We start from the raw sequence: 19143 nt of genomic DNA, 5'->3' as shown, positions 1-19143 counted from the left end.
TTGATTTTAATTCTATGCAGCAAATCAATGAGGACATGGGAGCAGCATGTGCCATTCAGAGAAAACCTAACCCCTTAGCCAAAACTAACACTAGTGGATATTCAGAGTTAAGGAAGAATGATGTTCAAGCACAGCTTATGAAAGAAGATCTAGAACTGGCTAAGTTTTTCATTAAGATGTCATTTGGTGTTCTTTATGAAGTGTACAGCTCAACAGGGCCTGGAGTCAGACATAAGTGCTTTAGAGCAGTTCTTAGGATAATATATTTTGCAGATGCCAAACATCTGAAGGATATTCTGAAAAATCATGCTGTTTCAAGTCACATTGCTTCCATGCTCTCAAGCCAAGACCTGAAGATAATAGTTGGAGTGCTCCAGAAGGCAGAGATCTTAAGGCAGAAGTTACCTGATATATTCTGTGTCTACTTCAGAAGAGAAGGTACAATGCATCAAGTAAAATATTTAGCAGAATCAGAGTCTTTGTTGACAAGTCCACCAAAGATGTATACAAATGGGTCAGGATCCTTGGGGTATATGACATCAGTCAGCAGTAGAACAGCCATGGCCACCACTAATGCTGGAGCTGATTTGGGATCCCCCGGCTTGCAGCATAGCAGAGATGACTCTCTAGATCTCACCCCTCAAGGTCGATTTAGTGATGTTCTAAAGAGAAAATAACAGCCAAAACGAGGGCCAAGAAGGCCAAAGTACTCACCTCCAGGAGATGATGACAAAGTAGACAATCAAGCTAAAACCCCTACCACTACTCAGTCACCTAAATCTTCTTTCTTGGCAAGCTTGAATCCAAAAGCATGGGGAAGGTTAAGCGCACAGTCCAATAGCAACAATATTGAGCCAGTATGAACTGCAGTAGTTAGTGGTCTTGCCAGGGCTACCTCAAAAGACACCATATCCAATAATAGAGAAAAAATTAAAGGATGGATTAAGGAGCAGGTGCACAAATTTGTAGAGTGTTACTTTACTTCTGAGAATATGGACAGGACCAACCCTGCACTGAATGTCTTTCAGAGACTTTGTGTTGCAACTGAACAACTCAACCTCCAGGTGGATGGTGGAGCTGAGTGCCTTGTAGAAATCTGTAGCATAGTCTCAGAGTCAGATGGTTTCATCATTTGAAATTCAGCACAGTAGATTTGTGAAGCAGTTGTTGCTGTATTTGACATCTAAAAGTGAAAAGTATGCTGTGAGCAGAGAGATCCTATTGAAGAGATTCCTTTATGTATTTTTTTCTTCTCCACTTCCTGAAGAAGAGTCCCTTGGGAGAGTGGAGCCAGTGGGTAATGCATCTTTGTTGGCTTTAGTTCACAAGATGAACAACTGTCTCAGCCAGATGGAGCAATTTCCAGTCAAAGTGCATGATTTCCCTAGTGGGAATGGTACAGGAGGCAGCTTCTCTCTTAACAGAGGATCACAGGCTTTAAAAATTTTCAAGACACATCAGTTAAAATACCAGTTGCAGAGACATCCCAACTGTGCAAATGTGAAGCAGTGGAAGGGTGGCCCTGTCAAGACCGACCCCCCTGGTTCTGGTACAAGCTATTGAGAGGTACCTTGTCATTAGAGGATATGGAAGAGTCTGAGATGTGATCTTAAGTTGTCAGACTGCTCAAGCATTGAGATAATGCACAACAAACTATTAATAGCAGCAAGAGAAGGGCAGCAGTCATACCATCTCTCCTGATCACAAGAAGAAATCAGTGTCTGCCTGTTACAGCAAAAGAAAAAATCATGATTTCTTTTCTAAATGTATCATCTGACTGAAGGAAACATATTATACCTTCTTGTAGGAAAAACAGCTTGCAGATTATAAAAGAGACACTTGGCTGATATTCATTAACAGCCCCATAGTCTTAATGTGATCAGGCCCTAAAATGTTGTTGCAATGAGGTTTCTTTAGCAAGTTCTTGTTTAAATTATCATTTATTTGATGAGTGACATTTTTAACTTGCTTTGCTGTGTGAAATTTAAAAAGGGATGTTTTATCCAGGCTGAAACAATAAATGTTGCTGTGCCATTTATTTAAAAAATTTAAAAAGAGAAGCTCTTATATCCCCTGCAGACATTCTGAATGGATAGGTGCAGCTAATAACAAACCATCCACATAGGGAAACAGGGTGAGGTTATGGTAGTGGGATACAAAACTCACCAAGTCCTTCTGAGGGGCCTCACTGAACAGGGTGGGTGTATTTTTCAATCCTTGAGGATGCTGGGTCAAGGTGAGTTGGCATGTGTCCTGGTAAACTGGGTCAGGCCACTGGAAGGTGACACTAGGCTGGATAGTTGGGTCAAGGGGCACAGTGAAAAAAGCATCCTTTAAATCTAGCACAGTATATACTTAGTGCTCAGGAAACAGCAAACTCAAGAGGCTATATGGATTGGGAACAATAGGATGCAAAGTTACCACTCTCTGGTTAACTTTCTCAGGTTCTGCACCTGCTTATAATCTGATGTCCTCAGTTTTTGTACTGGGAGGAATGAGGTGTTCCATGGAGACAGACAGGGACTTCATATCCCAAAGTCCACCAATCTCTTAATGGGAGGGGCTATCCCCTTTCTGGCCTCCTGAGAGATGGGGTATTGTGGAGGGTTCATCCCAGCAAGGGGAATGCCCAGTCCAGTATGGCAGTTTTGGACTGCTCCCATGGTCTTCTACCTGGGGATGGTTTTGGATGAAAGCCCTTCTAGAAGATTTTTTAACACTGAACTCTCAGCACCAGTATCCACCAGGAAATGGGCCACTTGGCCCCCTACTTCAACATTTAACATGGGCTCCAAGGCACCAAAGGGAAGGAGCCCTGGAAACCTCTGTCAGAATCCTCCTTTCCCTCAGATGAGGGGAGGGATATTGGAAGAAGACCTGTGGGGGCATTCATTTTCCAGTGTCCTTCCTTCTTGCAATAGGCACAGTGAGTTCTGCCCAATGGCAGATGTCCTCCTGGCTTTCTAGGCATCCACCCTTTGGGTTTCCTGGGGTTGTGTTCCTTGGGGTCATCTCTGATGGTGGCTTCCAAGATCTTTGCTTGTTTTCTGGATGATCTTTCTTCCACAACTGTGGCCAATTTTTGTTTTTCTCAATGCCTATCATCATACGCCTTGTAAGCTACTTCTAACAGCTGAGGTGGATCATTCCTTGGGATCCCTCCAGTCGTTGTTATATTCTCCTAATATCGGGTACACACTGAGTAACATAAGTCTAACTTATAGCTCTATTGTTCTCTGGAACAGAGGGGTCGAACAGGGTATAAACCTGGAAGGTGTCTCTGAGGCTCTCCAGAAATGCAGTGGGGGACTCCTCTGGTCCCTGTGTTACATCAGTAGTTTTTGACACATTTATGGGTTTCCAAACTACTGCTCAAATCCCCTTCAACATGTTCTATAAAAAGTGATGAAAGCCTGTTTAAACCCTGAGGAAATTGGATTCCATTCAGGGTGTTCCAAGGAGAAACATTGTTTCAGCAATTCCTTGGCCTCCTCCTCTTCATGCCTGACCTATAAGACCTTTCTATCCTGAATACTTATCCTGTCCCATTTGTCATCAGTGAACAGGATCAATAACAACTGCTGACAGTTATCCCAGTTTTGTAGAGGAGTCCTAGAGATAGAGTCTATCAGAGAAAACAGAACCATGGGTTTCTCAGAGAATGGTGGACTCTGAGTTATCCAGTTTTAGAGGTCAGAAGTGGACACAGGAACCTATACCAGGATGGGCTGGTTCCTGGGCCTGCCCCATTGGGAGGATGGGCCTTGCTCAAAGGCAAGAGAGTCTCTGGATCGCATCTTCCTGAAGTGCTGATCTCCTGCCTGACTGGGAGATGCTCTTCTATAGGGGGAGAGGTGGCAAGAGAAGTAGAGAAAAAAGAGGGAGTTGGTGGTAGGAGGGTCTCGAAGGACAGAAGAGCAGGGCAAAACAGGGATATATGGAGGTGGATGGGGGAGGACTTCCTTAGCTTATGACTGTTGCAGAACTGACAGCCTAAAGGCCATGGGTGTCACAGGTTGTGAAGATGATGACCCCATGGTAGAGAGACTCAGGGCAGGTAGGAGGCTGCCAAGATTAGAAACTGCAAGATCAAGTACAAAGAGAAGACATCTGGACATAGAGAAAGAAGCCTTAGTGTTTATGTGGTGCACCCTTGAATGATGTCTCAACAGAAAATGGAAGGTGGTGTAGCTCTGTGGGTGGAACCACTCAGCCAGTTGACTGGCTGGGGGCCTCAAAGATACTTTAAGGATGATCCAGGCTTTAGGGTGAATTTATCTCATCATGTCAGCACCCATTTGGCCTTTCTTAGATGTGCCCATGAACCACAGTGTGACCTCATTCAGACCCCTTAACTCTGATGGAGAAACCTCCTCATTGTCAAGGGGAAGACACAGAAGATTCTGTAGTTTACTCTGTGTGTTACCATTCATTCACCCATTGAAACAGTAATCATTTAGAGGTTGAACACATTTCACACCCATCACTGGGGATTTAACAAATTGGCTGACTTGCAACAAGTCCAAACAAGACAAGCCCAGACCAGAAGGCCACCTCAGTCTTTTTGGTGACCTTAGGAGGGACCCAGGGACCACCTTCCTCAAGGATTATTTTTCCCCACCAGAATCAGAAGGATTCTTCCCTGCAGACCAGACCACCTATAATGCAGAAAATTTGGAAGATGTCTCAGGAGTCTCTGCAGTCACCTCAGTGTCAACAATGAGACTATGAGGCCCTGGGTGGTCTCAGGGGGTACCTCCCCTATAGTTTGTTGCTGCAGAGAGGAGGAACCACAGGAAAGCCAGTCCACCCATTGGTCTCATCTTGCTGGGGCCTCCAGCTGTTACGGATGAGTGACTTACAATAATGAAGATCATCACACTCTGCCAGATTTGAGACCCTTTCTTAAAGCTGTGGGCTGAATGGGGGGTAGTGCCTGGATAATTCTCTTGGCAATGGGAAGTAGTTTGATTTCTCCTTTCAAATCATGCTTTATTTTGGAAAGGGCTTAGGGGAGAGCAAGCAGAATCTTTTTTAAAGTTTATTGGTATATTTTATGTGCACAATACAATTACATTCATCATTGGGATCTTGTTCCTTTACATGATGTATCTTGGTTCTTTTTTCCCTCCATTCCCCTGCCTTCCCTTCACACTCTCCACCCTTCCCTATATACAAGTCTTTGTTTCCATTTTTTCTTTTCTCATATTTTTTCTTTTCACTTCTTTCCTTTCCCCTACCCCTTTAGATCTTTTCTTCGTAGTACACAATATCAATTATACATTTTGATCCTTTTCACACTTTAAGATTTTCACACCAGAAAAACTATTTGGTATTTACACATGTGTCCCATTTATTTCACTTAAGAGTATGGCCTCAATTTGTATCCACTGAGCTATAAATGTCACTAGTTTCTCATTATTTATGGCTGAGTAGTACTCCTTTTTATAAAAAAAAAAATTACCTCCTCTTTATCCAGAGGCAGAACCATGCCAGGTTATTGGGGGACAGAAGAAAGTTACACAGACTAGCAGAGCTAATAAACATTCAGCAGCTGCAGCAAGTTTACTGCCAAATAGGATGTGGATTTTGAGTGCTTTGTCCAAGCACAAGCTCTTTGTCAAGTACAAGTGTATGTTGAAGTGGAGACTTAAAATGGAGTCAGGATGGCTATCACATTCCCAACTCCACTAAGCATGATGTCAAAGCATTGACTCAATTACAGCCTCTTAAATTGGGCAAATGATTATCCAATTGATTATAGTAGGATCTCACATATATCAGTTTAACAGAGGTTATGCACTGCTGCCCAGCTTAGCAACATGGTCTGAAAAGTAATGATTTTTCCTGGATATAGTAGCCCTCCAGATAGCCAGAAGTAGAATCCCCAATTCCATCCTTTGGCCTATTCAGAGTCCAGGCACCTTTGTATCAGAATAATGCCTAGGGTCCCATGTTTCCAAACCATGATATCCTTAGTGACATTTGGTCTCCCATTGTAGGAGGCAATGTTTACACAGCCCCAGTTATGACAGTAGAAGTGAGTTAGGGACCCACCACCCTGCTGTCCAAATGGATTGAATCTGGGACATGCATAAAAATCAGGAATATTTAGGATCAGCATGATGGAGAGCACATTTCCAAAGACACATTTTCTTAATGACAGACTCTAAAAGATGGAACAATGCAATTTTCACCAGAAAACATTTTTTATTTAGAAGTATGACATGATGCTTGAAGTAAGGCATATTCATTAGAAAAAAAAAGAAAACAGAAAATTCATTGACAAAAATGAGAGAATGCAAAACTTAACATTTTGTTTACATACTAGTAATTTTCTCCATTATTTTTCTTTGTGCCCATTAAACTTATAGCTCTGTAGAAATACAGTATTCAGTCTCATTCTAATATTATAAATAAAATACTATAATCTAACATGACATATGTTAGGTCAGCCTTGCACTAACCTCCCTGTGTTACATACTTGATGGTGTATCATTCTTCACTGAGTGAACCATCTATTCACAGTTGATAAATGCACATTTTGAGGCTCCAGAGGAATGGGAGTGAAGCGCCATTCTAATCATCCAGGGTCATGTGTTTCACCTAGAAACTATATGTGTGGAATGTGTTTCTTGCTTTGTGGCACTTGGCTTTGTTTTGTATTTTACAAAAGTAAAATGATCAGAAATACAAAATCAGCATGGAGCTGGGGATTTAGCTCAGTGTTTCTGCAACCTGCCTTGCAAGCAGAAGGACCTGAGTTCAATCCCCGGTACCAAAAGAGAGAAAAAAAACAAAAACCCACATATTTGGGCTGGGGATTTAGCTCAGTGGTTTTGCTGCCTCCTGCTGCAAGCACAGTTCAATCTCCAGTACCAAAAAAAAAAAAAAAAAAAATCAGCACAGAATCTAGCATACATTTTGTAATGAATTCAATAAACAAAAGCTTGCTTTGATTATATATAATCAAGTAAAATGTTTTGAAAAGATAAAAATAAATTAAAATATAATAAGAAAACTCTACTATTTCCTTCATTATTATCTATACAAGAAAAGGAATCAATCAGAGGATTGGAAAAAGTAAACAGTAAGAATTAAGGAGCATAGATATTGTGAATCTTGCACTAAATCCCAATAAATCAACTGTGATTTACACAGAATAGTTGCCCTCTGAAAAAAAGTGTTCTGTAAACTTCAAGACAAAATTTGTCATGTTGAATAAGAGCTACTTCTGTTAAGTATTATATTTTTCAAGGACTTGTGGAAAGGCCATGCTCTTCATTCACATTGTAAGCCTAACAATCTTAATCCTAAACCTAACCATAACCACAACAATCTTAACCTAATCCTAACCATAACCTTAACAACCCTCAGCCTAACCCTAAATCCTAACCCTAACCCTAAATGTAACATTGAAGTTAAAGCCAAATAAGAGGATGACAGTGAATATCTAAGCCAATATCACCTCATTTGGCATGAGATTGCAAGATGCCACAAGGAAGAATATTTTACTCAAGAGGTAAAGAAGCATGAGTTCAGCTTTTGCCAATGTTGTTACAGTGTTCCCAGGAAAAAACACAGCAGTTTAATCAACCGTATTCAAAAAATGCAGTCAATGTTGATGCTTTGGGAGATTTAAGACCATACAGTGAAGTAAGTAAGTAAAATAAATATGAACAGGGTTCAGCTACCAGGAATAAGGACAGAAAGACTAACATCTCACTTTTATTTACTATGTTAAATGTAATCTGAATCTAATAACCAATGACCACTTTGTTTTGGATCTGTTTGAATGTGAATGATCTCATTTGTCATTTGTATAAAGATTGTGATGGGATGAAAATAGAATTAAGATGTGTTTTGTACATGTCCTAACTCCCCAAGGAATATAATCTTATGTACTGCAAACAGGGACTGATAAAAATATAAATTAAAACAGACCTATTTGGAAAGGTGTGATTATTTCCACTTTTCAGTTTTGAAGCTCAGTGAGAACTATTCTTATATTTGTAAATAATGAACCACATCATAGTATTAAATATTAAATCTATGGCTTTATCCATTTTGAATATTATGTGTAATGTTAGTGAAATTACTGCACTTAATAAGCATTGATAAATATTTTGCAGTTGTAAATTTGGTTAGCATAATCTGTTTAGTGGTTTCTTTAATAGCTTCTCAAATGCATTTTGTCTTGAACTCCAAAGAAACATACTGTGCTTTTAGATTTCATCCATTATTTAATGGAGATATTCATCCTGGTAATTCAAACAGTTTTTGAAGTCATTATCCTAAGTGTATTGAACTTTCTCTTGGAAGAGAGACAATATGAGATTTGATCAAAAGATGAATGTGTAAATTGAAAAAATTACAGTAAGTGACACATTGCCAAGAAAAATGGGATAAATGTACTCTAGTTGGTGGGAAGCAGTTTTAGTATTTTGAGGGGGTTGATGCCAATGTGTATTTTACTGTATAATTTTTAAAATTTAAATGTTTGCCATGTTTTGGATTCTGAAAAGTAGTACGGTATTTCCTTATCCATCTTACTTACCAGATCTGGCACAGTTTAATTTCTTACCCTTCCCCAAAATGAAAATGACCATAAAAAGTTAGTGTTTTAAGTCAGTTGAGGACATCAAGGCAGCCACCACAGAGTAACTAAAGACAGGAAAGAGGACTTGTGGAAATGCTTCAGAAAACAGCAGGCATGATGGGGTTGTGTGTTGGAAATGCGGGGAAGTATTCTGACAATGCATCTTACCATAATATTTTTGTACTACTTATACATAATTAATTGATAATATAGCCCATTTCCAGTGCTTGTTTGACCTGCTAGTAGTGGAGTATCTTTATGTATTTTATTATGTATTTGATACTTCTGTATAATTTTAAAGCACCTTCATAAAACTTTTTTTTTTTTTTTGCAGTGCTGGGGATCAAACCCAGACCCTTGCACATCCCAGGCAACCATTTGACACCTGAGGTACATCCCTACACCATTCGTTTCTTTCCAATAATGAAATTCACTTGAATATCATAGCCTTCATGTTTGCAAAGCAAGAGCTTTCTCCCTTCCCATAGTTGCTAAGTCCATGTAAACTAGGGATTTCTTTTGCTTTGAGTGTTTCCCCAGGACTGAGTTATATGATGGCTATCTAGAAAGTGAGTTAAATTTTAATTCCATTGTATTTTAATTGGTGCATCAGAAAGTGATCCCATCCTGTAGGCATATTTACATCAAGGGTGAAGAAGTAGTGAGGACTTTATTTAACAGTGGTGTGTATTGGAATGTGTGGATCTGAGTTTTTGGGTAACGCAAGTGATGCTAAACTCAAGTAATATTAGAGTGACAGAGGTGTTTCTTAGATGAAAACAGACATTGCGAGAAAGGCATACAATATTAGAACCAGGTTACTGTCCAGCCTAATGAGATACTCATTACTGAAGTTCCAAACAGCAGTGGGGGGGCATTCTTCAGTACGTGGATCTGCTTAGCCTGTGCTTGCCTTCTTGTCTTTGGCAGCCTCTAGTGTGTGCTCAGAAGCCTGCTGTGGCCTCTGGCGGAAAGAGCGCTTCACAGTGACTCTGGCAAGCAGTCCATGTCCAAGAGAGTTCCCTGGAAAGACCAAATCCTTAAGGCTGGTACACTGTGGCTGTTTTAGGAATCTGAGTGGCAGCATTTTTTTTCTGATAATTTTCTATACCACATTACTTGCAAGTTCCTTAGTATAAGTCCTCCCATGCCCCTCCCTTCCCACCTGAATTCCTGCTCTAGAAGTCAGTGTACTATGGACTGCATTTAATAAGTAGCTCATTCTAGATGCTTTTTGCTAGCAAGGTGGCATATGGTGGCACATGGCAGTAATTCCAACTACTCAGGAAGCTGAGAGTGGAGGATCTTAAGTTCAAAGCCAATCTAGGCAAGTGAGAAAAATCTTGTTTCAAAAACTAGTGAAATTAAAATAAATACTCAAGACAAATTTCAACCTGTGGTTTGATGTGGATTTGCTTTTAGTATTTTTTTCTTTTGCTTATTTTCTACCATCACTTTCTCTTATTTAGTATTTTTTAAAATATTATTTTATTGGTACATTTTAGGTATGCAATATAATGACATTCATCATTGGAAATTTTCACCTTTACATAATCTCTCTTGGTTCTTATTTTTGCCGCTTCCCCTCCCCTCCCTTCAACCCCTCCAGTCCTCCCTATTTACAAAGACTTTGTTTCCATTTTTTCATTTTCTCATATTAATTCCATTCCCTTCTTTCCTCTCCCCTATCTCTCCCCTTCCCCTTTGCCCCTTTTCTTCCTATTTCACATTATCTATTATACCTTTTAGTCCTTATTTACACTTTCTGTTTCTCACACTAGAGAAACTATTCAGTATTTTCATGTTTTTCCTCTTTATTTCTCTTAAGAGTATCTCCTCAATGTGCATCCATTTAGCTATAAATGTCTCTAATTTTTCATTTTTTATTGCTGAGTAGTACTCCATTTTATTAAAAAAAAACACAACACATTTTCTTTATCCAGTCTCCAGTTGATGGGCATTTGGGCTGCTTCCAAGTTTTAGGTATTACAAATTGTGCTGCTATGAACATGGTTATACATATATCACTGTGGTATGATTCTTTTAAATCTTTGGGGAAGATCCCCAGAGGGAACTAGCTGAGTCAAATGGGACTTCCAGCCCTAGTTCTTTGAGGTGTCTCCATACTGATTTCCACAGTGGTTGCACCACTCTACACTCCCACTAGCAGTGGACCAGGGTTTCTCTCTCCCCACAACCCTGACAGCATTGGTTATTAGTTGATTTCATGATAGCAGCCATTCTTTCTGGCGTAAGGTGGAATCTCAGCATTGTTTTCATTTGCATCTCTCAAATGACCAGTGATGTTGAACATTTTTTCATATGTGTATTTGCTATTTCTATTTCTTTGTCTGAGAAATGTCTGTTCATTTCAGATACCCATTTTTGAATTGGGTCTTTAAATTTGGGAGGTCTGATTTGTTTGAGTTCTTTATAGATTTGAGATAGTAGACCTTTGTCTGAGGAAAAGCAGGTAAAGATTTTTTCCCACATTGTGGGTTGTCTCTTCACACTGTTGGTGCTTTCTCTTGCTGTGCAGAAGCTTTTTAAAAAGTAGACATTCCACTTGTTGATTGTTTGTGCTAGTTCATGGGTAACTGAGGTTTTCTTCATAAAATCTTTTGCTACACCAATGTCTTTAAGAGTTCTACATAACCTCTGTTCCAACTGGTTCAGAGTTTCTATTTTAATATTTAGATCTTTAACCCATTTTGATTTTAGTTTAGTGCATGGTGAGAGATACAGGTCTAGTTTTAATCTTTGGCAAGTTGAAGCCCAATTTTTCCAGCACCATTTATTAAAGAGGCTATCTTTCCTCCAGTGAAGGTGTTTGGTACCTTTATTGAAGATGAGATGGCTCAGTGTGCCTGAAGTTTTTTCTGCATCTTCTAATCGGTTCCCCTGGTCCTCAGGTCTGTTTCTTTGCCAGTACCATGCTGTTTTTATCACAGTAGCTTTGTAGTATAGTTTCAAGTTGGGGAAGGTGATACCCCCTGCCATGTCTCTGCTGCCTAGTATTGCTTTTGCTATTCTGGGCCTCTTCTTATTCCAAATGAATTTTTGGAATGTTTTCTCAAGGTCTGTGAAGTATGCTGCTGGGATTTAAATTGGGATTGCATTGAATCTATATAGAAGTTTTGGAAGTATGGCCATTTACACTCTATTCATCTTTCCTTCCCAGGAGCAGGGGATGTATGATGGAAAACACAGAATAAATGGACAGATTCCTACATATGTATGAATTACCAAAGTTGAATGAAGACCTAAAAATTCTAAGTGATCCAATATCAATCAATGGAATTGAAAATGTAATTAAAAACTTATCAATTAAGAAATACCCAGGTCCTGATGGCTTCACTGCTGAATTCGAAAAGACATTTAGAGTAAGTACTGCCACTACTGTTTAAACTCTTTAATGAAATAGAAAGGGAAGCAATAGTTCCAAATTCATTCCTGGAAGCAAGCATCACCTTGATCCCCAAAGCAGGGAAAGACTCAACCAAAAAAGAGAACTATATTCCAATCTCACTAATTAACCTAGATGCAAAAATCCTTAATAAGATACTGGCAAATAGAATCCAGAAGATCATCAAGAAGATCATACACCCTGATCAAGTGGGATTCATCCCAGGGAAGCAAGGATGGTTCAACATATGCAGATCAATCAATGTCATACACTATATCAATAGAGCCAGGGACAAAAACCATGTGATTATCTCCATAGATGCAGAAATGGCATTTTACAAAATCCAACATGCATTTATGATAAAAACCCTACAAAAAGTTGGAATAGATAGTCTCTACCTCAAACTGATAGAAGCCCTCTATGCAAAATCAATAGCCAATATCATGCTAAATGGTCAAAAACTGAAATCCTTCACACTAAAATCAGGAACAAGACAAGGATGTCCACTATCACTTTTGTTCAATACAGTTTTGGAAACATTAGCCATTAAAATTACACAAGAGAAAGAAATAAAAGGAATAAAGATAGGAAATGAAGAAGTCAAATTGTCATTATTTGCAGATGATATGATACTCTATATAGAACAGCCCAAAACTCCACCAAAAGTCTTCTAGACTTAATAACCAAATTCAGTCAAGTAGCTGGATACAAGCTCAACACACAAAAATCAATAGCTTTCTGCTACATGAACAACAGACTCACTGAGACAGAAATAGGGCAAACAATTCCTTTCACAATAGCATCCAAAAAACTGAAATACCTAGGAATCAACCTAATGAAAGAAATCAAAGACCTCTTTGAAAACTAGAGTACTCTGAAGAGAGATTAAAGATGATATCAGAAAATCAACAGACATTCCCCTCTTATTTAGTAATTTATGTCTATTACATCCCACCTGGTGTCTAAAAAACTGTTGTAGATCATTTCATTGCCAAGGACCTTTCATTCCACCTTTGGGGTGAAATTAAGTCCAATAAACTTAATCCAACCAGAAACATGTTATGGCTTAGTATTTCCTAAGGTTTTTGCAAAGTGTAGTATTCCTTCAGTTCCCCCTGTTTCCAGGATATGGCCATCAGGGCTTTCACTTATCAAACTGGGTTAAATTTTCATCTTCAGAAAGAGATGAATATAAGAATGTCCCCTCATGTTTTTAGAGGTTTGGGCTCATATATTTAATCTTCTGCCACAAGTATTGCTAGAGTATGTTGAACATTGCAGCAGTCAATTCACATGTTTGGAGATCTTGCCATCTCCAGCTGTGGACATCTAACCATTTGCCACTGCCAAATCATATGCATTTTATTTTGACCACACTAAAGCCTACTTAAAAGGACCCAGACCTATATTATTAGCTGTTCCATGTGCCTAGGTCAGTGAGCACTCTCAGAAAGTATAGTTAAGGAAGGCCAGGGTTGAGCAACATTTCCTTCCAGGGTTTTATATATTACTTTTATCGTAAGAATGCAAATCCATAGCAGATCTTTCTAATCTTTAGTACTAAGACACCTAGGAAATTCCACTTTGCTTTTGCATTATGTTGTATTGTTTGTGCCTATTGCATGCTAAAATTGGAATTTTTAAAATAGCATGTGTTTGAGGTTCCTCATATCTCTGCTCTTGACTTTTCCATGCTATTTAATTTCCCAAACTCTGAACAAGTTCATATTCTGGCTCTGATCCTGCACAAGTCATATTCCACCTTGGATCCATACTGGTAGATGAATACTTACAGGGATGTCAGAAAGCCTTCAGCTCCCCACCATATGGGTTCCTTTTTCATCATGTGCACTCATGCTAGTCTCTGTTGTTGAGTATATTTGAAACAGTGTAGATTCCCTTAATATAATCAGAGTAAGAACTTTAAGATGAAGTGTGGATTGTTCTCTCAACACTTTTTTTTTTGGTACCAGGGATTGAACTCAGGATCATGCATTGGCCAGGCAGGCAGCAGAACCACTGAGCTAAATCCCTGGCCCTGTTCCCTCAACTCTTAAGAGACAAGTTCTCTTAACTCTTAAGAGACAAGAACACCATGAAAACCATGTTGGGGGAGAGAGCACCACACTGTAAATAAAGAGGAGATATGAACTCAGATTTGACCTCCCAATAATCTAGACTCTTTTTAACATCACTTATATATTGAATTCTACAGAAATTCTAGCCCTCAAAATTAATCACAATGAGGTTGGCTGATCACTTTTCAGTCTTGGTTCAGAAGTAGATGGTCATGTTGGACATGAGCTTTAACAAGATTCCCACTAATATACTTCAAATATAAGCATGAGTAAGAACAAAACCTTTATATTGTCCAAAATTAAAGTCTATTATGTAATTGCCAGTATTAATATTTACAACTAGCTGTTAAATATATTTGTTTTAATGAAATTATCATATGCAATGGATATCAGATGTTTAGATTGATGTGGAAATTCTATTTACTGAATGTGATGAGCTTGCAGGGATCTTGATGTGCTGTGGAATTAGGTGCAGATTTTATATATGTATATATACTTATATTTATATTTATCCTTCTATCCTTCTATCCTTCTCTCCTGTCAGGAAGTGTCTAGGTTTTACCAATGACACTACTTGTCTCACTTCATTGTGCAAATCAAAGATATTTTATCAACTTACAGTACTGGTAATAAAGTATAATAAAGTACAATAAAGTGTAGAAGTTGTATTTTTAAACATTAAACTTAGATGGTAAATGCTATTTTAAAAAACCTCAATATTCCTGGGAGTAAATATTTTTCAGGTTAACTCAGACATTATTTGTGTTTAATTACCAATGTGTTTTTAGAAAAAAAAATCACAATTACAAGCATTCCCTAGACATCTCTAGGAAAAGAACATGTTTTTAATCTCTCCATGATTAGATCCCCAATGACACGAGAATGCATATAAAAGCCCTTAGTTCGTCTGGTGAGATTGTTTATCTAGAGTCTGTTGGAAACAGCTCCTTCCTCTGTAAGTTGCTTCTGTTTCCTGGTCTGGCTTGCATGATTGCCCCTTTGGGGTCAGGGGCAGTGCAGTGTTCCTGTCTTACCTTTCCAAGGGGGATGAGGATCTGTGAGAGCCAGGGATGTGTCCAGAGTGGAGGGAGAGCATCTTCATCACACAGTGACACTGCCAAGAAGTGCCCATCTGGTCACTCAATCTGGCCTAGCTTCTGTAGGGATCTAACACATCTTCCTTTAAATGTACCTTCTGTTCTAGATAACAAAACACTTGTGAGTGTTTACTCATAATTTGGGTCAATTTATTTTATAACCTAAGCTTGTTTTTTAATATGTTTGGGAAAATTTTCCTGAAGCATTTTGATTAGAACTATTGGTCAATTACTTTTTAAAACAAGAATCCAAGATTCAGTCTTTCCTAACTCCATCATTGGCATCTTCATTAACTTTCATCACACCTCTAAGTAGAATTCATAGAGTATCAGGAGGGATCATCATATTATAATTCCCAGCACCCTAATGTCATTCTCATGGCCTTTCCCCAATAAGCACTTGAATTTGAGTAACGGTTGTGAACACTAGGGCAATGGCCTTGGGAAATCATTGAAAGCATCAATATTTTCATCCAGGATAAGACATAGTTTATAGCTTGGAGTTTTAGAGATTTAAATTCAGCATCTTGTACTCCACCCCCTGTCTCCGTCATTCTCTCTCTCTCTCCCCCCCACCGAGACAAGGTCTCACTGTGTATTTCAGGCTGACCTTGAACTTACTATGTAGCTGAGGCTGTCCTTGAAGTCATGGTGATCCTCCTGCCTCAACCTACCAAGGGCTAGGATTACAGACATGTGCCACCATGCCTGACTATATTATAAATCTCAAATTTCCATTTTCTTAGTTTTTCAAAACATAAAATTTGATAAAAATAGTAATTCCATCATAATTTTGTGGGTATTTTATGACAGTTAAGTTATAGGTAAGGTATTTAGAATATCATATTGTGTATAACATGCATTATATATGTAATACAAGTTGTTAATATAAATCTGAACAGAAGTCTGTAGTCACAAGAAGGAAGTGCTGGTGTTTACCTGTTGTGTCATTATCTACCTGGAATGATACCAGGAAGGACAAAGAGATGTACATGTAGGTTGACAGATAGATAGATAATTTTCCTAATTTAAAACATTCAGAATTATTGCAAGGCATTTGTCCTCATTATTAGAGTATGGGTTAAAATGATTTATATTAAATTACATAAAGTCACACAGTCCATATATGGACAAAGTAGACTGTAAACAAATCTTTAGTAACTCTAAAGCAACATCTTTTCATTGCTAACTATCTTTTTAATTTTGAAAACTGTCAAAATAAGAATAAGTACTATCCTGGAGTACATTACTCCATTCCCATGGAAGGCAATAATGTAACTTCCCTGAGGAAGTGCTTCAGTTCTGATTATCATCCTTCTAATATTCAATGTACCCATGACATAGGGTGATCTTAGTGATTAAATGAGACAAGAAAAATCTTTAGTACTGTGACTATCATGATATTTATTATAGAGAGTCATGATCCAGAAAAAATTTTCATTCCTTTCTGGCCAATTGAGGCAAAATAACATAGTTACTGCATGTTTTTCATGTTTACTTCTTTGATTCATTTGCAAGTCCATTTTTTCTAAGTCAAATTTAAATTCCTGCTATTTCAAAATCAAGTTAATTCAAGTTCTTCAAGTACACAGTTGTGTTCACAGTTGTGTGTATGATCCTCTTGATGACCCTCTGTATTCTGTTTGTCAGTATCTTGTTGAGGATTTTTGCATCTATGTTCATTAGGGAGATTGGTCTGTAGTTCTCTTTTTGGGTTGGGTCTTTCCCTGGTTTTGGAATCAAAGTAACACTTGCTTCCAGGAAAGAATTTGGAAGCCTTGCTTCCCTTTCAATTTCCTTGATGAGTTTAAAGAGTAATGGCGATAGTTCTTCTTTAAATGTCTTGTAGAATTCAGCAGTGAATCCATCAGGACCTGGGCTTTTCTTTGTTGGTAAATTTTTTATTACATTTTCAATTTCACTCATTGTTATTGAGGCGTTCAGAATTTCTATATCTTCATTTAACTTTGGCAATTTGTATGTATCTAGGAATCTGTCCATTTCTTCTGTGTTTTCCAATTTATTAGAGTATAGGTTCTCAGGGTAGGTATTGATGATCCTCTGAATTTCTGCTGGATCTGTTTTGTCTTCACCATTTTCATTCTTAATTGCATGAATTTGGGCCTTTTCTTTCCTTTTTTTGATAAGATTGGCAAAAGGTTGATTGATTTTATTTATTCTTTCTAAAAACCAGCTCTTGGCAAATTTAAAGACTCAATTCAAAAATGGGCATCCAAAATGAACAGACATTTCTCAGACAAAGAAATAAAAGCAGCAAATAAATGTATGAAAAAATGTTCAACATCATTGGTCATTGGAGAGATGCAGATGAAAACAACACTGAGATTCCACCTCACCCCACAAAGAATGGCTGCTATCAAGAAATCAACCAATAATAAATGCTGACAGGGGTGAGGAGAGAAAGGAACCTTTCTCTATTGTTGGTGGGAGTGCAGACTGGTGCAACCATTTTGGAAATCCGTATGGAGATACCTCAAAGAACCAGGACTAGATGTCCTATTTGACCCAGCTATTCCCCTACTGGGTATCTTCCCCAAAGAATTAAAAAAATCATAGACAGCGATATATGTGCACCTATGTTTATATTGGCACAATTTGTAATAGCTAAGGTTTGGAAACAGCCCAAGTGCCCATCAACTGGAAACTGAATAAAGAAGATGTGATTTTTTTAATAAAATGGACTGCTACTCAGCCATAAAGAATGACAAACTAGAATCATTTATACCTAAATAGATGCATATTGAGGCCATACTCTTAAGTGAAATAAATAGGACACACATGTGTAAATACTGAATAGTATCTCTAGTGTGAGAAACTGAAAGTGTAAATAAGGATGAAACTGATTAAAACAAATGATAATTTGAAATAGGAAAAGGTCCAAAGGTGGAGGGGTGATGGGAGGGGAAGGGGAAAGGGAAGAAAGGAAAGGAAAAATTATGAGAAAGAAAAAATAAAGGAAACAAAGTCTATGTAAATAGGGAAGGGTGGTGGGGGTGAAGGGCACATAGGTAATGGGAAAAAAAAAGAACTAAGATACATCATGTTCAGGTACAAACACCCAATGATAAATGTAAATGTATTGTATACCTGAAATGTACCAATTAATATAAAAATAAAAAAAGTACTGTTCACAGAAATAATGACAAAATTCCCCAAGGAGGGGAAAAGAACTTTACATACAGATAAGTGAGGCATATAGGACTCCAACTAGCCTTGATCAAAAAAAATCTACACATAGTCATATAATTGCTAATATTCTAGAAACCCAACAGTAGAACAAAATTCTACAAGCAGTTAGAGAAAAGAAACAAATTACATACAAAAGAAAGCCCATCAGAATCACAGCATTCACAGCACAAAGCCTCAAGGCAAGAAGAGCTTGGAGTGATGTATTCCAATCTCTAAAGGAAAATAGCCTCCAACCCAGATTGATTTACCTTGAAAAGCCATCTTTCAAAATTGATGGAGAAATAAGATACTTTCATGACAAAGAGCACTTAAGGAACTTCATGAACACCAAAACAGCACTCCAAAAAATTTCAGATAGTATCCTAGGCAAAGATAATGAGGAGCAAAACCACAGAAATCCCAGAAGAATGAGTCCATCAGGCACTATAAGAAATTTAACTCAAAGGGGGAGAATCCAACAATAAAAAAGTCATGACAATGATGTCAATATGGATCAGTTATAACCACCAATGTTAACGGTCTCAATTCACCAATCAAATGAAATAGATGGACAGAATCGGTCAAGAAGCATGATCAACCAATATGCTGCATAGAAGAAACACACTTAATTCAAGAAGAAACTCATAGACTGAAATTGTAAGGGTAGAAAACAGTTCTCTACACAACAGGAACAACCAAAAAATCAGGAGTAGCTGCCCTTTTTGCAGATCAAGATCAAGTGGATTTCAAACCAACACTGATTAAGAGAGACAA

The 19143-nt window shown here is 38.1% G+C and overlaps 1 long non-coding RNA gene and 1 pseudogene across 2 annotated transcripts in view; both read left to right on the top strand.

Annotated features, from left to right (window-relative positions):
- Window positions 1-14875, top strand: part of LOC147822140 (uncharacterized) — a 67422-nt gene extending 52547 nt beyond the window's left edge. For both annotated transcript variants that reach the window (XR_015445946.1, XR_015445947.1), the window contains 2 exons: window positions 8934-8989; window positions 11781-14875. This is a non-coding gene — a long non-coding RNA (uncharacterized LOC147822140). The remainder of the gene's footprint in view (window positions 1-8933; window positions 8990-11780) is intronic.
- Window positions 15-1600, top strand: LOC110343862 (E3 ubiquitin-protein ligase TRIP12 pseudogene; annotated as a pseudogene).
- Window positions 14876-19143: the final 4268 nt, after the last annotated feature.

This window comes from Heterocephalus glaber, unplaced genomic scaffold, assembly GCF_053883595.1.
Source record: "Heterocephalus glaber isolate CG9 unplaced genomic scaffold, H.glaber_assembly_v1.0 deba00001673, whole genome shotgun sequence".
In the NCBI taxonomy this organism is placed as follows: Eukaryota; Metazoa; Chordata; class Mammalia; order Rodentia; family Bathyergidae; genus Heterocephalus; species Heterocephalus glaber.
The sequence above is the reverse complement of the archived record's forward strand: the minus strand, read 5'-3'. Positions and strand labels throughout refer to the sequence as shown.